General features: G+C 32.0%; 1 protein-coding gene across 3 annotated transcripts in view; it reads right to left on the bottom strand.

Moving 5' to 3' along the window:
• The window catches only part of LOC106111596 (homeobox protein cut), a 147,955-nt gene extending 133,974 nt beyond the window's left edge, over positions 1–13,981 (bottom strand). For all 3 annotated transcript variants that reach the window (XM_013293728.1, XM_013293729.1, XM_013293730.1), the window contains exon 1: positions 13,553–13,981. The gene's annotated coding sequence lies outside the window, so the exon portion shown is untranslated. The remainder of the gene's footprint in view (positions 1–13,552) is intronic.
• Positions 13,982–21,133: the final 7,152 nt, after the last annotated feature.

The raw sequence follows: 21,133 nt of genomic DNA, 5'->3' as shown, positions 1-21,133 counted from the left end.
ACTGTTGTATGAAATAAAAATTTAAAAACGAAAACATCGCTGCCAACTTGACGTTGACACTTCGAGCATTAAAAAAAAATAATCGAATTCCCCTGTCTATTTCGTCGGAACACGAAATTCAAAAATCGAAATTCGAACATTGAAATGACTTTTGAAAAAAGGCAAGTTGAAAATCGAACGTCTTGGAGCGACGCTTTCTTGGTATTTGGATTAAATGTTGTCGACTTAATTCTCTTTGACATAAGATAGTTTTTCGAATGTTTGTCAGTTATTGATGGGAAGCAATAAATTGGTAATTGATAGTGATCTACGCGGAAGCGCTCGCGTGCGGGTCGCGAGTTAGATCCGCATTAACGGAAAAAATCTAAACAACTTTATTTTTTCTTGAAATCAAAATATTCAACACATTTGACAAGTTCAATGTACGTCAACTCAATATGCAGAATAATAATTTCGTGGCAAAATTGTTTTTTGTTTTGTCTTTTCTACGTAAAAGAATAAAAGGTTATAATAGTCTATGGCTTCGTGATTTTGACACATTTATCGGAGCGATTGGCGGTCGTTACACGCACATAATGCCTTCAATCGTGGATTATTGAAAACGTGATGTTTGTTCGTCTGTGAGGTGTGACGAGACATGCATACTGACAGACACGGATTGACGTATTGGGAATTTATCGCAGTTGAAATATTTTAGAATTCATACTAAAAACTTTTTGTGTGTTGGAGTTAGATAATTTTTACTTTTAGTGTTTTATGACGAGACTTTTATTATTATCGAAATTAAATACCATGTACCTCTTTTAATATGAACAAACTTAACATCATTGCCAGCATTAATTTTTAACAAATTTTACTGGCAACACTAATTACCGTTATAGATTAAATCAGTCAATGTCCAGTTCCTTTCACGTATTCGATAAGCCCCCCATTTTAGGCCCCCTACTTACACCGAGGGTCATATGTGATTTATTTCGCTTTCAACTTTCGATAACAGTTAATAAAATTTAAAATAGACAGGTGCTCGATATTAAACGAACTGAACATGGCCGCAAACAATTTTATCACAGCCATAAATAAAAAAAAAACTAAGACACCCTCACACGTAAATATTTTTAACAACATTAAAGAAATTACGATCTTACGTTTGCGGTGCGTAAAAAGTACAATGTATCGTGTGTCGAGGTAATAAAGTTCAAATTTCGATATCATTTGTTTTAGTAAATGTGTTATGAATTTTGTTTCTTTGTACGTGGACAAATATAGATTTACTATTAGAAAAATTATAAATAGCCCTTATTTCTAGGCGTTAAGGTAGATATTTGAGTAAATTTGTTTTTTGTTCGATATCATCGTTAACTTTGTTTTCACCGGCTCAATATCAAAATGGCAGTAAAATATATCGTGCATTGAAATATAGGTTTCGTGACAAAACTTTTGCCAGTTCGCTTTCAATCGATGTCTTTGCTTCGGCGATTTTAACGGCTCATATTTTGTTATAATTAGTTATTTTCATGCAAAGTATAAAGATGAAAGACGAACGACATAATTAAAAATATAATAAAAAGCAAACATTTTAAAAATCGTTGTTTTTAAAATCGATATTCACGTTCTTTTTTCTAATTCAAACTTGGATCTACAACTGGCCAGTTCGCGTTTGTAACTGAAATGCGCGGGAAAATCAAAGAGCAAGGCAAGTCGTCAGTTCGTCAGCGGACGATCAACGAACGAGCGGCAAATCAAAAATCGCAATTCATGCAGCAATCATGACTGCCATTTCGATTTCACCTTTTTATTTCTCGAAACCTTCCTGCTTTTGTTACATTAGGAAGTGGATACATTTGACTATTCTTAGTGTTGAAATGTTTTGCACATAATTTACGTCTCTTTATTTGACTTTTACCTTTAACTGACTTCAGCCCGCGACTTCGCCCGCTTGAAATTTAAATAAAAAACAGAAGTAAGTAGCCTATGTGTTCTTCCAGGCTATACATTATATGAATAATAAATTTAATCGAGATCTAAATCCTTGTTTTATTACATTAGTAAGTATATTAGTAATTTTCGATGTTATTAGTAAGGTTAGTAAGATTTAATTTGAATTGACAAGAATTGAATAAATCTTTAGATAATGTTTTCTTTGTTTTTTACAACATTTAATAGAAAAAAAACAACCTTTAAGGATTACCAAGTACAGAAAAGGCTTTGTAGAATTAAATCATGCACATAATAATTAACATTAGGATTTTGATTAAGTGTGTTCAAGTCCTTAGGTTCCTACAAAAGTATCGGTGAACCTTGCGCCAAATATTAGGCATCTTTTTCAGTTTTATTTGGCTCTATTCCGAAAACCTTTGTGCCCTTTGAGCCTGCCTCGGCTTCGGCAATTTGATTATTTCGTCGTTCTGCAGTCCTTTGATTGATGGCTTTGCAGATTGTTTATTGTTTTTACATTGCTTATATTCTAAGTGGTTTGAGATGCATTTTGCTTGGCTTACCTTCAATAAAAAAGATACAAAAGTGAGTAGCCTATGTATTCTTGCAACCTATCCTCTACATCTATTCCATTTCATCGACATATTTTAAGCAGTTTAGGCTACAAACTTTAATAAAAATCCATCTACATTTTCGAATTTATAATATCAGTAAGGTTATCTTCCGCCCACAACTCTATCCGCATAGAATTAAGAAAACAAACATAATTAACCTATGTGTTCTTTCAGACTGATTACATCTATGCCTTTCATCGAGATCCTTTCAGCAGTTTAGGCTACAAACTCCAACACTTTCGCATTTATATTAATACGAGCTGTTCCCTTGCGGCTCCATCCTCATAAAATTATGAAAATTTTGTTTTATTGTTTACATTTGTTAAATTATCAATAGCAAATGTCAAACTGACATGGCATGACAAATCTTGGCAATCTTGTTTCCTTGATGTTGGTAGCAACTTATGGTCTCTTTCCCACATTAGGGTTATCCAAAACATTTACCCCCTAAGTTTAATGGTGTGAAAATATATAGCCTATAGCGTGGCTTAAGTCTAGAGCTTTTAATTAAAAAAAGAATTGTTCAAAAACATGTTGTAATTGCTGACTGAATGTGTGTTTACGCTTTATTATAATAGTATAGAAAATACTATTCCAGAGTTACCTTGACAAGCTCTGTACTTACTGTAATAATTACGACCATACACAAATTAACCAAAATTAACTAATATTATGCAATTATTTTCTTTTAATTGCTATTCCATTATCGTCAAGTAGAGGCCGTAAAGAGTACTTCAAATCAAGCACCTGCCTAACGATACTGCTATGCGATTTCCGAATTAAATAATCGATAATTGACAGTTTATATTCGTCTCGGCATCTCGTGTTCGGAACGCATTACAACACTAGCTAGTGTCGCTAACGTCGATTTGCTTTGTCGATGTTTTTATCGCCTTCGATTTCCGTTATCAAGATATATCGATGTTCGTGATCATAACTATAAATTGATTCATTTACTTAAAATGGTAGTTTTATATGCTTTTGGCAAAAGTGGAAGTGAACAAAATGTACGTTTTTGTTTGATTATTTCTATATAAAGATAGCTAGCGCCTTTAGATAATTTGATTACTGTCCATTATCAAAGAAATAAATTACAATTGAAAGTTTTGATGTTATCCATCTCTAAAACGACTAGAAACCCATAGACTACTACTTATTTTTTTTAATTACTTTAAGGTTATAGCATAAAATTTAAAGTGACGCAATATTCATAATGCAAGTTAATTAATAAATTCATTTAGTTTTATATAAGTTCCGGTTACTTTCCAAAAACCGTTGTATAAATATTCAATAGACATTTCCACCCTAACGTAATTAACTGTCTTCCCATACATCAAATAGGTTATGACTTAACTATAGATAAATAACAGTAGATAGTGAATGGTTATTTTTGAACTAAACACAAATATATCAAAGGGGCACTCTTGGGGATAATAATTAGACAATTTATAATTCATTAGGGATTTAAAATAGTGAGTTGACATAAATATGGCGGGTAAAAAACGCGGGAAAGGATCATAGAGTAAAAAAAAGTTTGTTTATGATCAAAGAATAGAGTGGTAGCAGTTTGGATGTTAAATTAAGGTTAGGAATTAGTGTTTTTCATTGTGTTTGCTTTTTAAAATGTGTTTTGCAGTTATTTAGAGTTTATACAAGCGATAGTAAAAAAATAGTATATCTGTGTTCTTCCAGCGTTTGTTCTACATTTGTGATAAATTCCATAGAGATTTGTTAATCTATTTTAAAGATTGTCGCTACATGTATGCATCCATCCATCCATTTATGATTTATGATTAGTTTAGAGTATATTCCATTGTTACTTGTAATTATTTATGCATGTCTTGTTATCAAGAATACACAAAAAAGTATTTTAATATCTTGTTTTCAATAAATAAATTATTAATGTCTCACAAGCCATTTACCGATAGCAGAACTACGACGTGCCCTACTCGATGTCTCGAAGGGGAACCGGAAAAGACGTCGCGTAACGAAATTTGACATTTCAATGTCTTTTTTATTTGTATTGAAGGGCTGTTGCAATTCAATTGAACGAAATGAGTCGAACATCTTTTTGAATTTTATTTTATTATTGAATATTGATACAATGTTTCAATTCTGGAATTATACAATTTACTTCTTATTTTAAAAGTATTAGATACTCAACGGCTTTTATTATTTCGTCACGTGTCGCGTGTAAGCGAACCAATTCATCATTCCGTTTAAATTTAGAACACGAAATATAATGTAGTCCATCATTACAGGACGTCACCTGTTCACGACCGAGATCAAACGTGAATCTATATTAGTACCAAACAGTTGCTATGTTGTATCTCTTTCGTTTGCGTGGAAATGCCGTATCGCTGTCCTTATCTTGAACTGTCAGTTTTTATTTTTTCTTTAATTATGAATACTATGAATAGCCATTATCTTTATTTCAGCGTGAACCGTGTTCAAAAACGAATGTTATCTTTGTAAGCAAAAAATCTATAAAATGAATGGATTGATACCGACTTCAAATATCCAATCGAAGTCAGTTGTTACGATAAATCTATGTTTTTACACCGATTCGTAACATCACTATAAAAAAAAATTAACCGCTTGTGCAGTTCTTTTTTTACAGTTACAACGTTATAAAGAAGTGTTAAATATGACCTACTAGTTTCCGTCCTTGTAAATAAAAAAAAAAGAAAGCCTATCTGTTCTTGTAGTTTATGCTTTATATATATCCCAAACATATGCATTACTAAAGGCTACATACTCTGAAGCATCCATCTAAACTTTCGCATTTATATTGTTAAGATCTGATGTTGTCCCCTTTAAATAAATAAACATGGCTCTGCTATAACAAACCGTCGTAACGTAAACGCATGCAATAGGAGTGCATCAATTCTCGATATCGGCTTCATAAACTAAGCCGTTGATGAGACTATCAAAAAAACAATATTCATTGATCGCATTCGGACAACACATGTGGTGCGGGAAAGGGACGGAGTTATACAAACAAGGGAGAGGGATGGTGATTTTTTCCTTTTTACCGGCAGCGATTTTGCCACATGTTGCTTTGATGGATATGAAATTGGTTAGTGGGACTTATGGGCAAATAAACGGGGTATTGAAGACGGCTGTCTTTTGATTTGACTTAGTAAAAGGGTTTAACGCTCTTAAAAAGATAGAGGATTTTAAAAAATACAAATTAAGGAATAATAATCTATTTAAAAATTGCAAACAGATATATCACATTTTTTTAATTTATCAGTCATGAGTATAGTGCTTAACTGATTGCATGTCGATAAAACAGTTCAATATAGTCAACTGTTTTACCGACATGTTTGGTTGATAGCAAAACTTTTTATAATGATAAAAGAATTGTTTTGTTTTAAAAAATTAATTGAACGTTTTGTAATGAAGGTTCAGTTCAATGCAGTCGATGTTAATTTGTCTGCAGTTGCCGCGGAGGCAGTGAGAATCGCGTGTGTTTTTCGGCAGCCGGGCCCGATGTAAAAATAAATGGCGGGAACGCTGTTGTGGTTCGCATTTAGCCTGTTACTCCGCAACACCTATTTTTAATTCGTTCTATTTTCAAAATTGCGAAAATAAAATAGTAATGCAGCAATAAAGTAATTGTCTTGAAGGACAAGTTTGTTTTTAATTTTGTTTTTAAAATGCATTATAAAAGTTGAAAGGGAAGTAGGTTTTTAAATGGAAAATTCTTTACTTGACATTGGTGGGTTCGTTAATTTAGTTTCAGGTTAATAAGATAATTTCGTGAACTTCACAGTTTCCTTAAACTAATCTGTCGTTGAAACGAGATAATCAAACACCACAATTTTCTTTACTGTTTATGTGAAACGTTATATTTCTAAGAAACGTAATTAAAAACAAATCGACACGTAGCTTCGCATTTCAATGATCGGACATTTCTTATCACTATTGACGCCTTTTGCATATTTTCTCACGCTACATACAGAGCATTTTGAACCTTACGACATAATAGTTTATAGTTCATTATTGTACATTAGAGTATTGTAATGTGGTTTGTATGGTGCAAGACATGAGCGACAGTTTTATTTATTGGTCTGAAAATATAACAGGTAATTATATTTAAGTATTAATTAATAAAAGAATGCCTAAATAAGGATTTGTCTTCCTTGATGAATAATATAATGTTTTTTTCTTTATTTTGTTGTATTTTAATCTATAACATAAGAACTAATGTAGGTTAATTGTTAAAAAATCAACATTTAAAAACATTTAATGGCAATTTAACTATTACTTATTTAAGTATTTAATTTAAGTAAATACAGTTCATTCAAATAATTTACGTAAATTTCAAGTTAAATTGTGTAAAACATTTTTATCCGCTATCGCTTGTGATTGAGTCCACACAAGTGTAGGATATCGTAATATAGCTAAAGTAAACAATTGTAACCGCAGTGTATCAATTAATCTTATTACTATTATAAATGCGAAAGTTTAGATGGATGTTTGTTAGAGTTCACCTAAACTGCTGTACGGATGTCCATAAAATTTGGTATAGATGCAGAGGATAGTCTGGAAGAACACATTGGCTACTTGAGTTTGTTTTTTTATCCCACGTGTTGATGTCGATGGCGAAATGTAGTAAAATTATAAAGTTTAATTCAAACTTAATCTTAAAGCGATGATTGTTTGAAAACTAGTCAATTTCATATACATTTCAATATATATTGCATTTATCTTTACTTCACGATTTCCGCAAACTTATATCTAAGATGTAAAATATCCTAATTACCAGCGACTCCATCTGCGCGGAATTAAAAAAAAAAACTTAATAAGTAACCTGTGTTCTTTCAGACTTTTCTTATAGTATAAGGTGGCAAACAAGCAAGCGGCCTGAATCCACCGAAATGGAAAGCGACCGCTGCCCAAACATCCGCTATTACAGATGCGTTGCCTACCCTTCATTGACGGAGGAGACGCACATAAAGAAGACATTTCCTCTTCCTATGCGTCTCCTTCACCGTCAAATCCACTTTACCTACCCATCCTTTCCTCTCAAGAAAAGGTTTGAAAGGGAAAGGGACTAAAATTAAGCCTTAATGATGAAGGCACAGATGTAGACTATGTTCTTCATCTAAGAACCATGCTCAGGATCAGCTGAAACTAAACTTCCTTTTTACAATCATCCCATTTCGCATTTATATTAATAAGATATTTTAAAGACCATTGTAATTGATCGTAAGTACAGGCCGACATCCGCTGTTACCGACTCCTCTCCTCTTACACTCTTAGATAAAACAATCGTAAACAAAACTAACAGTGTATACAGCGTGTTCTGATATGCACTTTAACCCGGTTGATTACCTGGTAATTTGAGTTACTGCAAATTGTTTATTTTATCATTAATTTGGTAATAATCTACTTTATAGATAGAAGTATAGTAATGTTTTTTCGCGTACAAAACAGAATAGCAGGTGAACGAAATTGCCAAATGTTTTTGTAACTAAGTTACGATAGAAGTAACTAACTAAAGTAGGATTTTTTTATGTAAGTAAAATATAAAAATTTAATTTAATGAAAAGTCTGTGTTCTTTTACACTATGCTCTAGATATATGCCGAATTACATGGAGATCCGTTCAATTGTTTAAACTACAAACTAACAAACATCCATTTAACTTTTGCATTTATAATATTAGTATGATTAACAAGTTTATAATGGATTTACGAACATCCTGTATGTATAGCGCCAATAATGACGTCACAACTAATCGAAGTATATGAGAGTAGGTGTAACGGAAGTGTCCCACGGCTTATCGCAAGCTATTCCTTGTTACTAATAATGCTTAGTACACTAAAGTTTATATTGCCCTATTGAACACGAGATTTGATATTTGACGTATTTAATAGTTTGCATTTTTAGTGTCGAGTTCAAACGGTCAAGTCTTTCGTGAGATATTATAAAAAAATATTTTGTATTGAAGAAATGTCTTACGAACATAAGTAATAAAGTAATAGCTTGTAGAGTTGTACAAGAATTCTTAAAAAAAAGTATGTGAATTGTATAACGAAATAAGTGTACGTTTATATTTAACTAGCTGTTCCCGTGCGGCTTCATCCGCATGAAATTGTAAAAATTTTATTTTATTGTTTACATGTGTCAAATTATCAATTGCAAATGTCAAGTTGACATGTTGACAAAGCATGGTAACCTTGCTTCTTTGATGTTGGCAGCACCTTATGGTCTCTTTCCAACATTAGGATTTTTATCCAAAATATTTACCTAATAAGTTTAATGGCGTGATAATATATAACCTAAAGCGTGACGTAAGTGTAGGGCTTTTTATTAAAATAAGAATTATTCAAAAATATACTGTAATAGCTGACATCTTAGGCAACAAAAAAGTGTGTGTTTACGCTTTATTATAATAGTATAGATAAATACTTATATACTAAACAATTAAATGGATATAATTAAATGTACCATATTATTTCCTTTTTCAATTTTATAGTAGAAATGTATTTCGTAACATACAACGCCATCTGTTGAGAGGATTTAGAAAGTTACAATTATTTCATGGGATAACATCTTTTGATTTTGGTATTTCTTTTTTTTGAAAATATAATTAGGATCAGTTAACAAAATTGTTATTCGTAATTATTTTTTAGATGATTTTAAATGTAGGATTACATCAAAGACTCCCATCTTATCCAATCCTTACTCTTACTAAAGGATACAAGGTTAACAAGAAGTTCATGTCACAGATTAAAAATGACGTTTAAGAAAGGAGCTTCCCATCCGTCAATGATTTATTTAAATTGATTGAATTTGATTTCAAACAAATGACGATTCACTATCTTAAACACAAAGAGCGGGAGCAGACTTTTGACTAAAGTATCGCATAATTATTGCACGATTGTCAACTGTTTCGCAGCTAACTATTTAGTTGCACAACTAAAAAATCAGTACACACAGAAAACTGCAATCGAACCCGGCTGATAATCTTTTTAAAAGTACACCCTGTATAGCGGTTACATAAATCTTGTCGATTATTTTTTAATGAAATATAATTTGATCGTAATAACATATGGCGTTAAGTACTTTAACACATTGTCACAATCACTTCCGCAGACCGAAAATAAAAAGATGGCGGCCATATTACAATAATATAAATAGATCTGTACAAATAGATAGGCGATTATTTGGACATGACTTTACATCGTACCGTATAAGATAAATCACAGTAAAATCGATGATTATTAGTTTGAAATCTCTTCATAAAAAACTCACAAACCATCAGCATCTAATAAACACAACATATCGTAGTTTTTAGCCTGTATATTATTGAGTACAAAGGGATACATAAACCCTTACCTCCGCATCTCTCCATATTTAAATATACAAAAATGCAAAGGACTACGAAAGTTCCAATTGCATCAAGCTGTAGTCGTGGTATTACATTGGACGAGCTTGTCAATTCGTACACGTTTGCTGGCTTTATCACTGTTAGTAATAGTGTTTATAATTTAAAAGTACAAATGTATTTGACTAGCTGATACTCGCGACTTCAACCGCGTGCCATTAAATAAATTTAGCCTGTGTTATAGTGAATATCTTCTTAATGGTGTAAGAATTTTTCAAATCGGCCCAGTAGTTTTTTTTATTGCAATAGATACAAAAATATCTCTCCTCTTTATAACATTAGTATAGATAACTTCAAAACACATTAATTCTCTATTTCCTTTATAATTAATGACATAGTTAACTATAACAAAATGTATTACAAATAAACTCACAAGAAATCGATTCTCACGAAGCTCGTGCGATTATTCGATTCTTTGTAATCGAATTACTTTTTACTTCAATTAGATTTATACGAAACAATTTAATAAACAAAAGAAAACGTTTAATTCTCTCACGGACTTTTGTAAACTAGTTTTCGCCCGCGACTCCTTTCACATGGAATTAAAAAGAAAAGCAAAAGTAGCCTGTGTCCTCCCACACCATCTTCTACGTCTTTATCTAATTTTATAGAAATCTTCGGTAGTTCAGGCTACAAACAAACATCCATCTAAACTTTCGCATTTATAATATTAGTATGATTTAATCCAAATAAAATATAAGATATTGTAGATAAAAACTCTAAAACAAGCAATTTAAATCATTTACTTACAAATAGACATACGTACTAAACTCCACAATAATGAACAATAATTATTAAGTATGGATGGATGTTAACATGATCTCAAAGAATACTATTATAATAAAGCGTAAACACACACTTCTTTGTTGCCTAAGATGTCAGCAATTACAGCATGTTCTTAAATAATTCCTTTTGTAATAAAAAGCCCTACACTTATGTCATGCTTTAGACTATATATTTTCACGCCATTAAACATAGGGGGTTAGTATTTTGGATAAAAACTCTAATGTGGGAAAGACCCTAAGTTGCTGCCAACATCAAGAAAGCAAAATTGTCATGGTAAGGTAATTGGTATTTTGACATTTGCAATAAATTTAAGAAACAAAAAATTATAATTTCATGCAGGTGAAGCCGCACGCGAATAGCTAGTTAGGTATAAATGTACAACAAAGATTGGAAGAACACATCTATTTTTTTAATTCCGCGCAGTTTCGGTTAACAGCCAGTTAAAAATATTTTATATCGAAATAACAGCAAATATTCTTATTATTACATTCAAATTCTATGATCGGGAAAATTTAAAACATCAATACATTTGTATGTATAATATTTTTATATTCAATACTAGCTTAGTCCGCGACTACGTGCGCGTGGAATTAAATAAAACGAAAATGAGTAGCCTATGTGTTCTTCCAGACTATACTCTACACTATACCAAATTTAATCGAGATCCGTTCAGCCGTTTTGGCTACAAACTCTTATATCCATCCATCTAAACTTTCGCATTTATAATATTAGTATGATTTAAACAATGCATTAAAAGTTTAGTTAAGTTATTTGTTAAAACATAACAGACGTATTATATGAAAATTCATATTAAGACAGAATCCTAACTTGTACTCGTATTTTAAAACACAATCTTCCTAAGTCTTACTTCTTACTAATAATAAATGCAAACGTTTAGATGGATGTTTGTTTGTACCCTAAACTGCTGAACGGATCTCGATGATTGTCATATGTAGAGAATAGTCTGGAAAACAGAGGCTATTTAATTTTATTTTTATTTCCTTGCAAATAAAGTCTCAGGGGAAAGCTAATCTTAAATACATGTTTAATTTATAATGTAACAAAAATATTACATAGGTAACATTTAAAATAACTCGAAACTTTCGTTTAAAAAACCGTACACAATCTTTTTAAATCCATACTAATATTATAACAAGAAAATCTTTATCTTTCTGTAAGTAACGAATAAACATAACTTAAGCGATTTAAAAAACTTAATGCCATTAAAACTACAATATCTTTAAGTTACAGACACTATATTTATATTTAGATTTTTAATTTTTAAGTAAAGTTAGCCTTAAAAAAATCAAAACTCATTATTTAGAAATATAAGTTCCAAGTAAACATTTTACGGAATAAGATATGAAGATTTCTTACAAGATTTATTAAGTCTTCTTTTTTCTTATAAGAATCATAAAATGATATTACAGATTATAAAATATGTTTTTTAAAATTCCCCATAGAACATAAAAATAACTTAGTAACATAATTTTACATGTTATTTTACAAGTCTATTGAAAAAATAAAGAGGAAAGATTATTTGCATTGAATAGGCTTCGAAACTATTGAATCTATTACAAAAAATCTAACATTAAAAAGCTATTTTAACACTGACACATATAAATGCGAAAGTTTAGATGGATGTTTGTTAGTTTGTAGCCTAAACTGCTGAAAGGATCTCGATGAAATTTGGCAGATATCTAAAGCATAGTGTTGAAGAACATATAGGCTAGTTACTTTTGCTTTTTTTAATTTCGCGCTTACGAATACGCGTCCAAAAGCTAGTGAAAGCATATCAATAATTGGACTATCAAAACATTGGAATAATAATTTATATGTACTTTTTATTAACGGTAAATTTAACTTTTAATAACTTTATTTATCTAATATTTAACATCACAATAACTTTACGGGAATAAAATAAAATTTTACGAAATGGCTTCAAACGACGGTAAAAATTGTTACAACTTGAAACGACTTAGAAGTAAACGAAAAGTAAGATAGCTGCGAAAAACTAATTCATATTTTTCGAGACATTTCGAACGTTATCATTGGAAATAATTAATTAAAAATTAAAGATTTCTCTAATATTGCTCTTTATGAAAAAAAGTCTGAAATCTATACATAATCTGTTTCTTAAATGATCGTTTAAAATCTGAACGATTTAAAAACACACTATTCCGAAATATAAGAGAAAACTTCCTTATTCGTACAATTTTATATCAATCACAGAATCGTATAGAATTTTAGTAAGATTGTGTTAATTGTAAGGAAGTAGGGTAAAAGGGCCCATAATTGACACCCATCCATCACCGATTCAACTCGCGGATATCACAAGTAACACGGGGGACGTTGTTCCGACGCGAACTTGGTATCACTAATTTTAACAATTTATTAACTTTAGAATATATCTTTATAGAAAATAATATTTTTAATTATTAATATTTTTAATAATTGACAATAATGTAAGTACTATTATTTAATAATTACTTTATTATTATCATTTAATTGGAATTATTTCATTCGGTTTCAAACTCGTTGTGATTATTTTGTGAAGAAAGTTATTTTACTTTATTTATTTATTCCGTTACGAATTTTAATTACATGAAGAAAATAATAAATAAATTATGTTCGTTATATTAATATTTATGTTAATGAAAATTTTTAATTTGTTTCAAGTGTTTGTTACAATACTTCCAAGTTCTAGTTTGACCTTCAATTGAATTCTTATAAGACTTAGCGAATGTAGAGGTAACTTATTAATAACTTATAATTTGATGCAAATGAGAAAGTAACATAAGATATAAGTTACTTACATTTGAAGTTAATTCTTCAAGCAACAGTTTCAATGTTCCTCACATCAAACACAAAGTTCGAAATCGACACAAAACAACAAAATAATAAACCTCAAGACGAAATGTTAAACCACCTCACAGTAGCCAAATTCACAGAGTCTCGAACATAAAAAAACCAAACACAGTCTACGCCCAAATAATCTTACAAGTCCGTGCGAAAACAAAACAAAAACATATCACACTTTATTAGTTCACTTAGTAAGATGTCGAATTATTAAAAAATAATAATAAAAATCATAAACGTTTTTTAAAATCAAGGCACAATTATAATCGAGTCGGTAAGTGTCGAGACATCGATTATCGGAACGTTTCCGATGTATCGGTTACGTAAGGTAATGTCGCGGGTCGCGGGCGCGCGTCGGGGCCGCGACGGTCGACTGCAGTGCGATCCTTCGGCCGAGGCCCCACCAGCGGCTCCGCGCGCATCTCAGCTCGCTCCTTGGCGCGGCCCCGCCCAGTGGGCGCCACTCGCCGGCAAGATGACCGTCTCTGTCCTACTCCCTCTTGGTACCAAACACGTAGTGCGTCCCTGTCTCGCCCGGCGACGGTGGGGCGCGCCAATGGGACCCGTTCGGATCGAGTCGAGACGATGAATCGAGATGTGTACTTAGGTATCGCTGCACGACTCCTTTTGTTGTAGTCGATAATAGGATGCGCTTTTTTTTTTTACTGCTCGTTGCAATCGACTCGCCTCTCGGACCTGCAACTGGCCGCTTGAAATCTTATATTTGTTTATAATTTATCACTCAATAATATTCAATTAAGTTAATTATTATAATTTTTTTTTTATTTTTTTAATCCGAAACAATTTAATGCATTAGGACATCATATTATTTTCAGAAATCAACAATAACATATTATATTACTAAAGAATAATTTAATGAATGAAGGGTATTACTTTTTTTTTATAAAAGTGAGAGCCAATTTCAATAGACAGTAGAGTTCTTGAAGGGCTAGTGAGATCAGTGAAGGCAAGACGCGAAGGGCCCGCGTCAGTCGGCGGGGTGGCTGAACCCGGTGGGGCGCGGATATAGGTCAGTTTTTGTTTCGCGCCACCCGAAATTCGGTTACTAGGTTTGTTCGCGCCACGATCGGCCCTACACATCCGGATGATTCGATTATTGGGGCGTTTACCCCGAATTTTTAAAAGAAACTCTCAGATTTTCTAAGTTATTTTTCTTGTAATATATCACTGAGGTTAAATGAAACGTTCACTTATGCGTAATTATATGTCTTTTATCTCAGTTGGATTGTGGCCAGACGGAGACAATTTTATTTGTTTCTAAGAAAGTTTTATGATGTATTATATACTTTTGTACTAAGAATAAATCTAAATTATATTGTTCAAAGATAACGCTAAGTTACTTAAAGTAAACATAATTGAAAAAACAGATTATTCAAAAGAATTAAAAAAATCAGTGTAAAAAAGTAAAAATGCAAAATCAAAATAAATGAACTTGCTCCGCGCGAAAACAATTTTCTAGTCTAAAGCTGCTCGCCGCTAGATGGCGTTAGGCGTCGTTTTCCTCTGTTTTACTTGGATTTTCCGATGAAAATGTTATTTATTTCCTTAAATACTAAAATAATTATGACTTATTCTTAAAAAAAAAACAGTAAAAGACGTAATTGTATGATAAAATAATTAACTTAGGTGTCTTTAAGATTTTTATTATTCAGTAACTAAAAATTAAATCTTTATGCTCAGAGTTTGAGTTTTCGATATTTATACCAAATTTCATCCAAACCCGTTCAATTGTTTTCGTATTTTGTAACAAACATCCATCCATCTAAACGTTCGCATTTATAAAATTAGTAAGATGCAGGTGAGCAAATAAAAGCGTAAGACCTATACAATCATAACACTCTTCGTTACTAAATTTAAAATAAAAAAATCAAGATAATAAAGTGTCAAAAATACCACAACAGATGTAAAATACGGTTTTATCTATGAATTATAAAGATTTGTAAAGAAAACAAAGAGTCGAGGTACCAGGGTAACAGAAATCGGGGTGTCTTGGAATAACATCTGTTCTTCGCCTTCCCTCCGATATCGAATACCTCCCGCACGATTACTTTTAAAAGGGTTATGTTAGCATAACATGGACATAACTAAAATATTACCTAACTACTTGCTCGTACAATACGGATTGTAACTATAATTATGAAATTATTAAATTAAATTTGTTTACAGTAATATTATGTATGTTAATTTAAGTATTATGGTTAGTGTTATAGTCAATAAAAAAAAATAAAAATAGTTTTGTTTGAGGGTCACGTTTAGTAAACTTTGTATTTTATAGGGACAAATCCATAATTTCTGTTAATAAAAATAATGTTTTCATGACTTGTATTGTGGCATGTCCATAATTACCTTTCATCATCAAATCAGTGGCGAGAGAAATAGAAATTAAGAAAAAAAAAACGGCAAAACATCCCTTCTTATGCAAATTTCCCTTTCGAATATTTACGTTTGATTTGTACGCGCCGTCGGCGGCCAGTGTTGCTTTATTAATTATTAATTCACGAATGATTTATTACCCCTTTTTATTTCGGGACTTATGAAAAATTCTATAAAAGTTAATTAGAAATATAAACGTGAAATTCATTGAAAGGGTTCGCTCTGATGCCTTTTCGTTCGGTTACATTTTTTTTCTCAATACAATTTGTAGGCGGCAATGAAAGTTGAAATTCGATATTTGAATTCGAATTTTCGCGCTAAACAATAGCCGTAATTAAAATTGGAACGTTTTCTTTTTAAAAACATTACAGTTTTAAAAATAATTTACCAGCCAATATTTAACTTAAGAAAGTTTTTTTGTGTTTGAATTAGAGATCCCTTAGGCCTTTAGCTTAGTATTAAAATTTCAAATAAATCTTCACCCATTTTATACCGTAACTAGTGTTCGGTGCGGATATTTGACAAAACATGCCTATTGGCCATTCTTTCTAGACCAAAATTATACGTCCATGATTAATTGCAAAGAGTTTAAAAAGTATATAAAAATGTTTTCGCAGTAATCTTACTAAAATAATAAATATGAAAGTTTAGATGGATGTTTGTTAGAGTTTGTAGCCTAAACTACTGAACGGATCTCGATAAAATTTGTCATAAATGTAGAGAATCTGGAAGAACACATAGGCATGCTTTTGTTTTGTTTTTTTAAATACTACGCCGATTGTCGTGAACGAAAGCTAGTAACTACAGTTTTTGTTTATATCCAATCTTACTAATATTATAAATGTGAAAGTTTAGATGGATGTTTGTTAGAGTTTGTAGCCTAAACAGCTGAACGGATCTCGATGAAATTTGGCATAGACGTACAGGATAGTCTGGAAGAACACATAGGCTGTTCACTTTTGTTTTTCTAATTCCACGGGAACGGAGTCGCGGGCTAAAGCTAGTGTTAAATAAATTCCCCCGTATCCTTTTTATCTATATCAGATGTTACATTTATATATGCTTACTGACGTGTGTCGGATCAAAGTGCCGCTGCCAACATAAACAGATAGTTTTAAATAATTTATGAACTCTGAGAACTTTATTACGCCCAGACACGACAACCTCACGCCTTGTCACAAACCTGATTCCGTCATTTAAATACAAGACTCCTACGTCCGTTGAATTGTCCTTAATTTCATCTTTTAGTTTTTGTTTTTTACTGAATACACCTGAATATGCTGCAACAAGGCTTCAACAAAACCAATGTAATTGCAAATTCCTTATCTATGATCGACGGAGGAAAACACATATAAATAGGTGGTTTCTTTCTATATGTCTTCTATATATTGAAATTCACTTTCCCTTCCTATCCTTTCCGTATAAATGGTGGAAAAGGAAAGCGACTAAAATAAGGCCTCCACCACAAACGCGGAATTGCTCCCACTACACGCCTGTCTGTGGTCGTGGTCACTAGATGGGCCGGTACTACAGTGCGAAGATGTTAAAGGGGGCTCTACCACTGTTAAACCCTGCATGTTTTATATATATGGTTTACTTTCTTTCTTAAGACAAATTATTTTTTTTATAAAGTATTTCTTCAATATTTTTTAATATTACAGTGGTAAGTATTCACAAGCTTTCGCCCGTGACTCCGTCTGCGTGGAATTAAAAAAACAAAAGTGAGTACCCTATGTTTTTTCCAAATTATCCTCTACATCTATGCCAAATTTCATCGAGATCCGTTTAGCAGTTTAGGCTACAAACTCTAACAAACATCCATCTAAACTTTCGCATTTATAATATTAGTAAGATTTTTCAATTCGTACTCATAGTTGTGTTAACTACACTTTAATGTTATTCGAGTTTAAACATCGAGAGCAATAAGTGGAACGTCTTTGATGGTTGTGATTTGCATAGAGCAATGTATCTACAGAGATTCCAGAATCGAAACTTTTACTGTAAGGCAATTTTTCGCCCGCGACTCCGACCGCGTGGTATTAAAAAAATTAAGTAGCCTATGTATTCTTCCAGAATGTACTCTACATCTATGCCAAATTTCATCAAGATCTGTTCAGCCATTTAGGCTAAAAACTCTAACAAACATCCATCCATCTAAAGTTTCGCATTTATAACATTAGTAAAAAGTAAGATGTAGGTAAGTATTGGAAAAGCAAATTTATAACCTTTTAAATATACTATGACAAAAGTCCTTAATAATTTTATATTTAAAAAAATTTAGCTCGGAAGGTCTCGACAAATTTGAAATTTGGGTACAAAAATTATTTTATTTTTAAATTGTTTTTTTACAATATTTCGAAAAGAGTTTAAGTACCTAATTGTTGAACGCAGATGTTCATATGAGAATTATTTTATTTTTAAAATGAAAAAAGTATTTTCGATTTGGGATTGTTTACTCTGTGGACTATTATCGAAATGCACATCGCGGTTTTCCTAAGGGTTGAGTATTTCGCTAAACTTACAAATCTTTAGTACCACTCGTTACGACCTTATTCCTATAGAATAGAGTTCAAAATCCCAAAACTGGATGTATTTTGATATTTGCTTGTCGATATTTACAGTCGCCTTTATACCGTTCGCATTACCGAAATTGTGTATTGTTACCGATGAATTGTGTTCTCAGACAGATTGTAATTTGCCTAGACAAATTGTAAAATCGGTAAAACGCCTTTTTACGCAAATTATTATAAACTAGCTATTGTCCGGGACTTCGTCCGCGTGGTATTAGAAAACATAAGAACTATATGAATAACAAAAAGCTACATATCCTTCGGAAACCGGACATTTCTCGGGGATGAACCTTATCCCATGTATACTCCAGACTTTGCTTTATATCTGTGCCTAATTTCAATAAGATATGTTGAACCGTTGCAGAATGATCGAGTAAATATTAAAAAACTAAATTTATGAATCCCACGAGAACCGTAACTATTCCCGGGATAAAACGTAGCCTATGTGTTCTTCCAGACTAGGCTCTAAACCTGTGCCAAATTTCATGGAGATCCGTTCAGCCGTTTAGGCTGCAAACGTTAACAAACATCCATCCATCCATCTAAACTTTCGCATTTATAATATTAGTAAGATGGGAAAGTTTAGATGGATGGATGGATGTTTGTTAGAGGTTGTAGCATAAATAGCTGAAGGGAACTGTGAAATTAGGCATAGATTTAGAGCATAGTGTGAGTCACATGGGCAACTCACTTTTGGTTTTGTTAACTTCACGCGAACGTAGTGTCGTGCGTAAGCTAGTTTATTCACAAATTTGTAGAGATAAAACTTTAACAGTACAATCAATTTATAATTTGTTGAAATATGTCACATTACTGTGTGAATTAAGTTAATACAGGAAGTAGCGAGGCTTGATCAATTTCCTAGGCGAATTACAAACGGGTGGTATACATAATTTGTTGGTAACATTTACAATAAAGATGTGTTTTTTGTTTTGTTTTCCACACGCATACTCATGCATTCGGTATGTGGCTTTTATAGCAGATATTGCATGAATATTGATATACAGGGTGTAGGGAAAACGAGATCCAATACAACCTTTTACAGTAATGCTACCAATATCTTAACGGCCCAATATTGAAACGACTAGTACACACCTCGTCTCTTCAATACCATTTGCATCTTAACACGTAACAGACGTCAAAAGTTTAAAGCAATTTGTAGTGCAAGAGTACACCTGAAACTAAAGTATCGCACAACTGTCTAGTCTCGATTGATTCCTATGACCTTATAGGTGCACTATTCGATTTTTAATTGTACAATTAAACTTGGTTAAAACAATCGACAATCGCATAGTTGTGCCATAGTTAGAAGTGAGTCCACTTTTAGCATGCCCTAAGGCAGATTTTGAGCACGTCAGCTTATTTTCACTGAACGTAATCTGACGTGGATATTATAGGCTAGTTTTTAAACTCCGCACTAATGAGATTTTCGGGCTATAAACGTTTAACACTAACAAAATTATATCGTGTAGAGACAATACATGTTGAGGGCATGCCCCCATGCCACCGACAATCGGCACTCGTTAATTAATCGATGTTATTATATCCTTCACGAAAAAATGCCACAGAATTGACGATTTCAAATGAGTTCACCATAGAGTTATATACTGATAGAGTTGACATAATTATAAAAAGTATATTTTAGATAATAAAGTAACTTAGAATCATTGTTAAATGGAAACAGACTTTGTAGCATAGTTGTAGTTTGTTTATAAACAAAGAGTTATTTTCTTTATTTTTTTTTAAATACATAATATTTCTTATACTTTAAACAGTTAAATAAATTTTATTTAAACAGAAATATTTTTAAAATCGTCTCATTAAGCAATTTGTTTATGCGTACATAGAAAGCTTATGGTTCCTTCTATAAAATATTAATATCGATTTGTCCCTTCTATATGATATGTTAAGTCTACACGTTGTACGTTGCAACTGCAATAATTACAAGTAGATGATGCGGGCGCTCTGTTCTTACACTTGTACTCTACCCTGCACCCTGCACCCTGCACCCTGCACCCTGCACCCTGCACACTGCACACTGGATACTACGTACTGCACTCGATTGCATTTCTTATTAAAAAGTTTTATTATTAAAAAACAATGGTATTTTTGATATACGCAACTGTGAAACAAACATTGTTTTCTTTTTGCTACTCTTCCTGGTAATGATTGTGTTTAAAATTGTACCTTATTGTAATATCTTTAAAGTTTTATTTGCCTTTTAGATGCAAACTTTAGGAGAAAAATCACATGTATAGAGTCATGTCTAGTAAAAATTGTAGGTCTTTTCCTAGTACAAGTTAATTTATATTTAACTAGCTTTCGCCTTTTTAGAATTAAAAAAAAAACAAGTAGCCTATGTACATCTATGCCAAATTTACTTGAGATCCGTTCAACCGTTTAGGCTACAAACTCTAAGATCCATCCAACTAAACTTTCACATTTATAACATTAGTATGATTACTACAGACCTAACAAACATCCATCGATGTAAACTTTCGAATTTGTTAGTAAGAAGTAAGATTTGCTATACTTAACTATACTAAAAAAATCTTTGTTTATCCGTCCGCGTTT

The sequence above is a fragment of the Papilio polytes genome, unplaced genomic scaffold (assembly GCF_000836215.1).
Source record: "Papilio polytes unplaced genomic scaffold, Ppol_1.0 DF824158.1, whole genome shotgun sequence".
Classification (NCBI taxonomy): Eukaryota; Metazoa; Arthropoda; class Insecta; order Lepidoptera; family Papilionidae; genus Papilio; species Papilio polytes.
The sequence above is the reverse complement of the archived record's forward strand: the minus strand, read 5'-3'. Positions and strand labels throughout refer to the sequence as shown.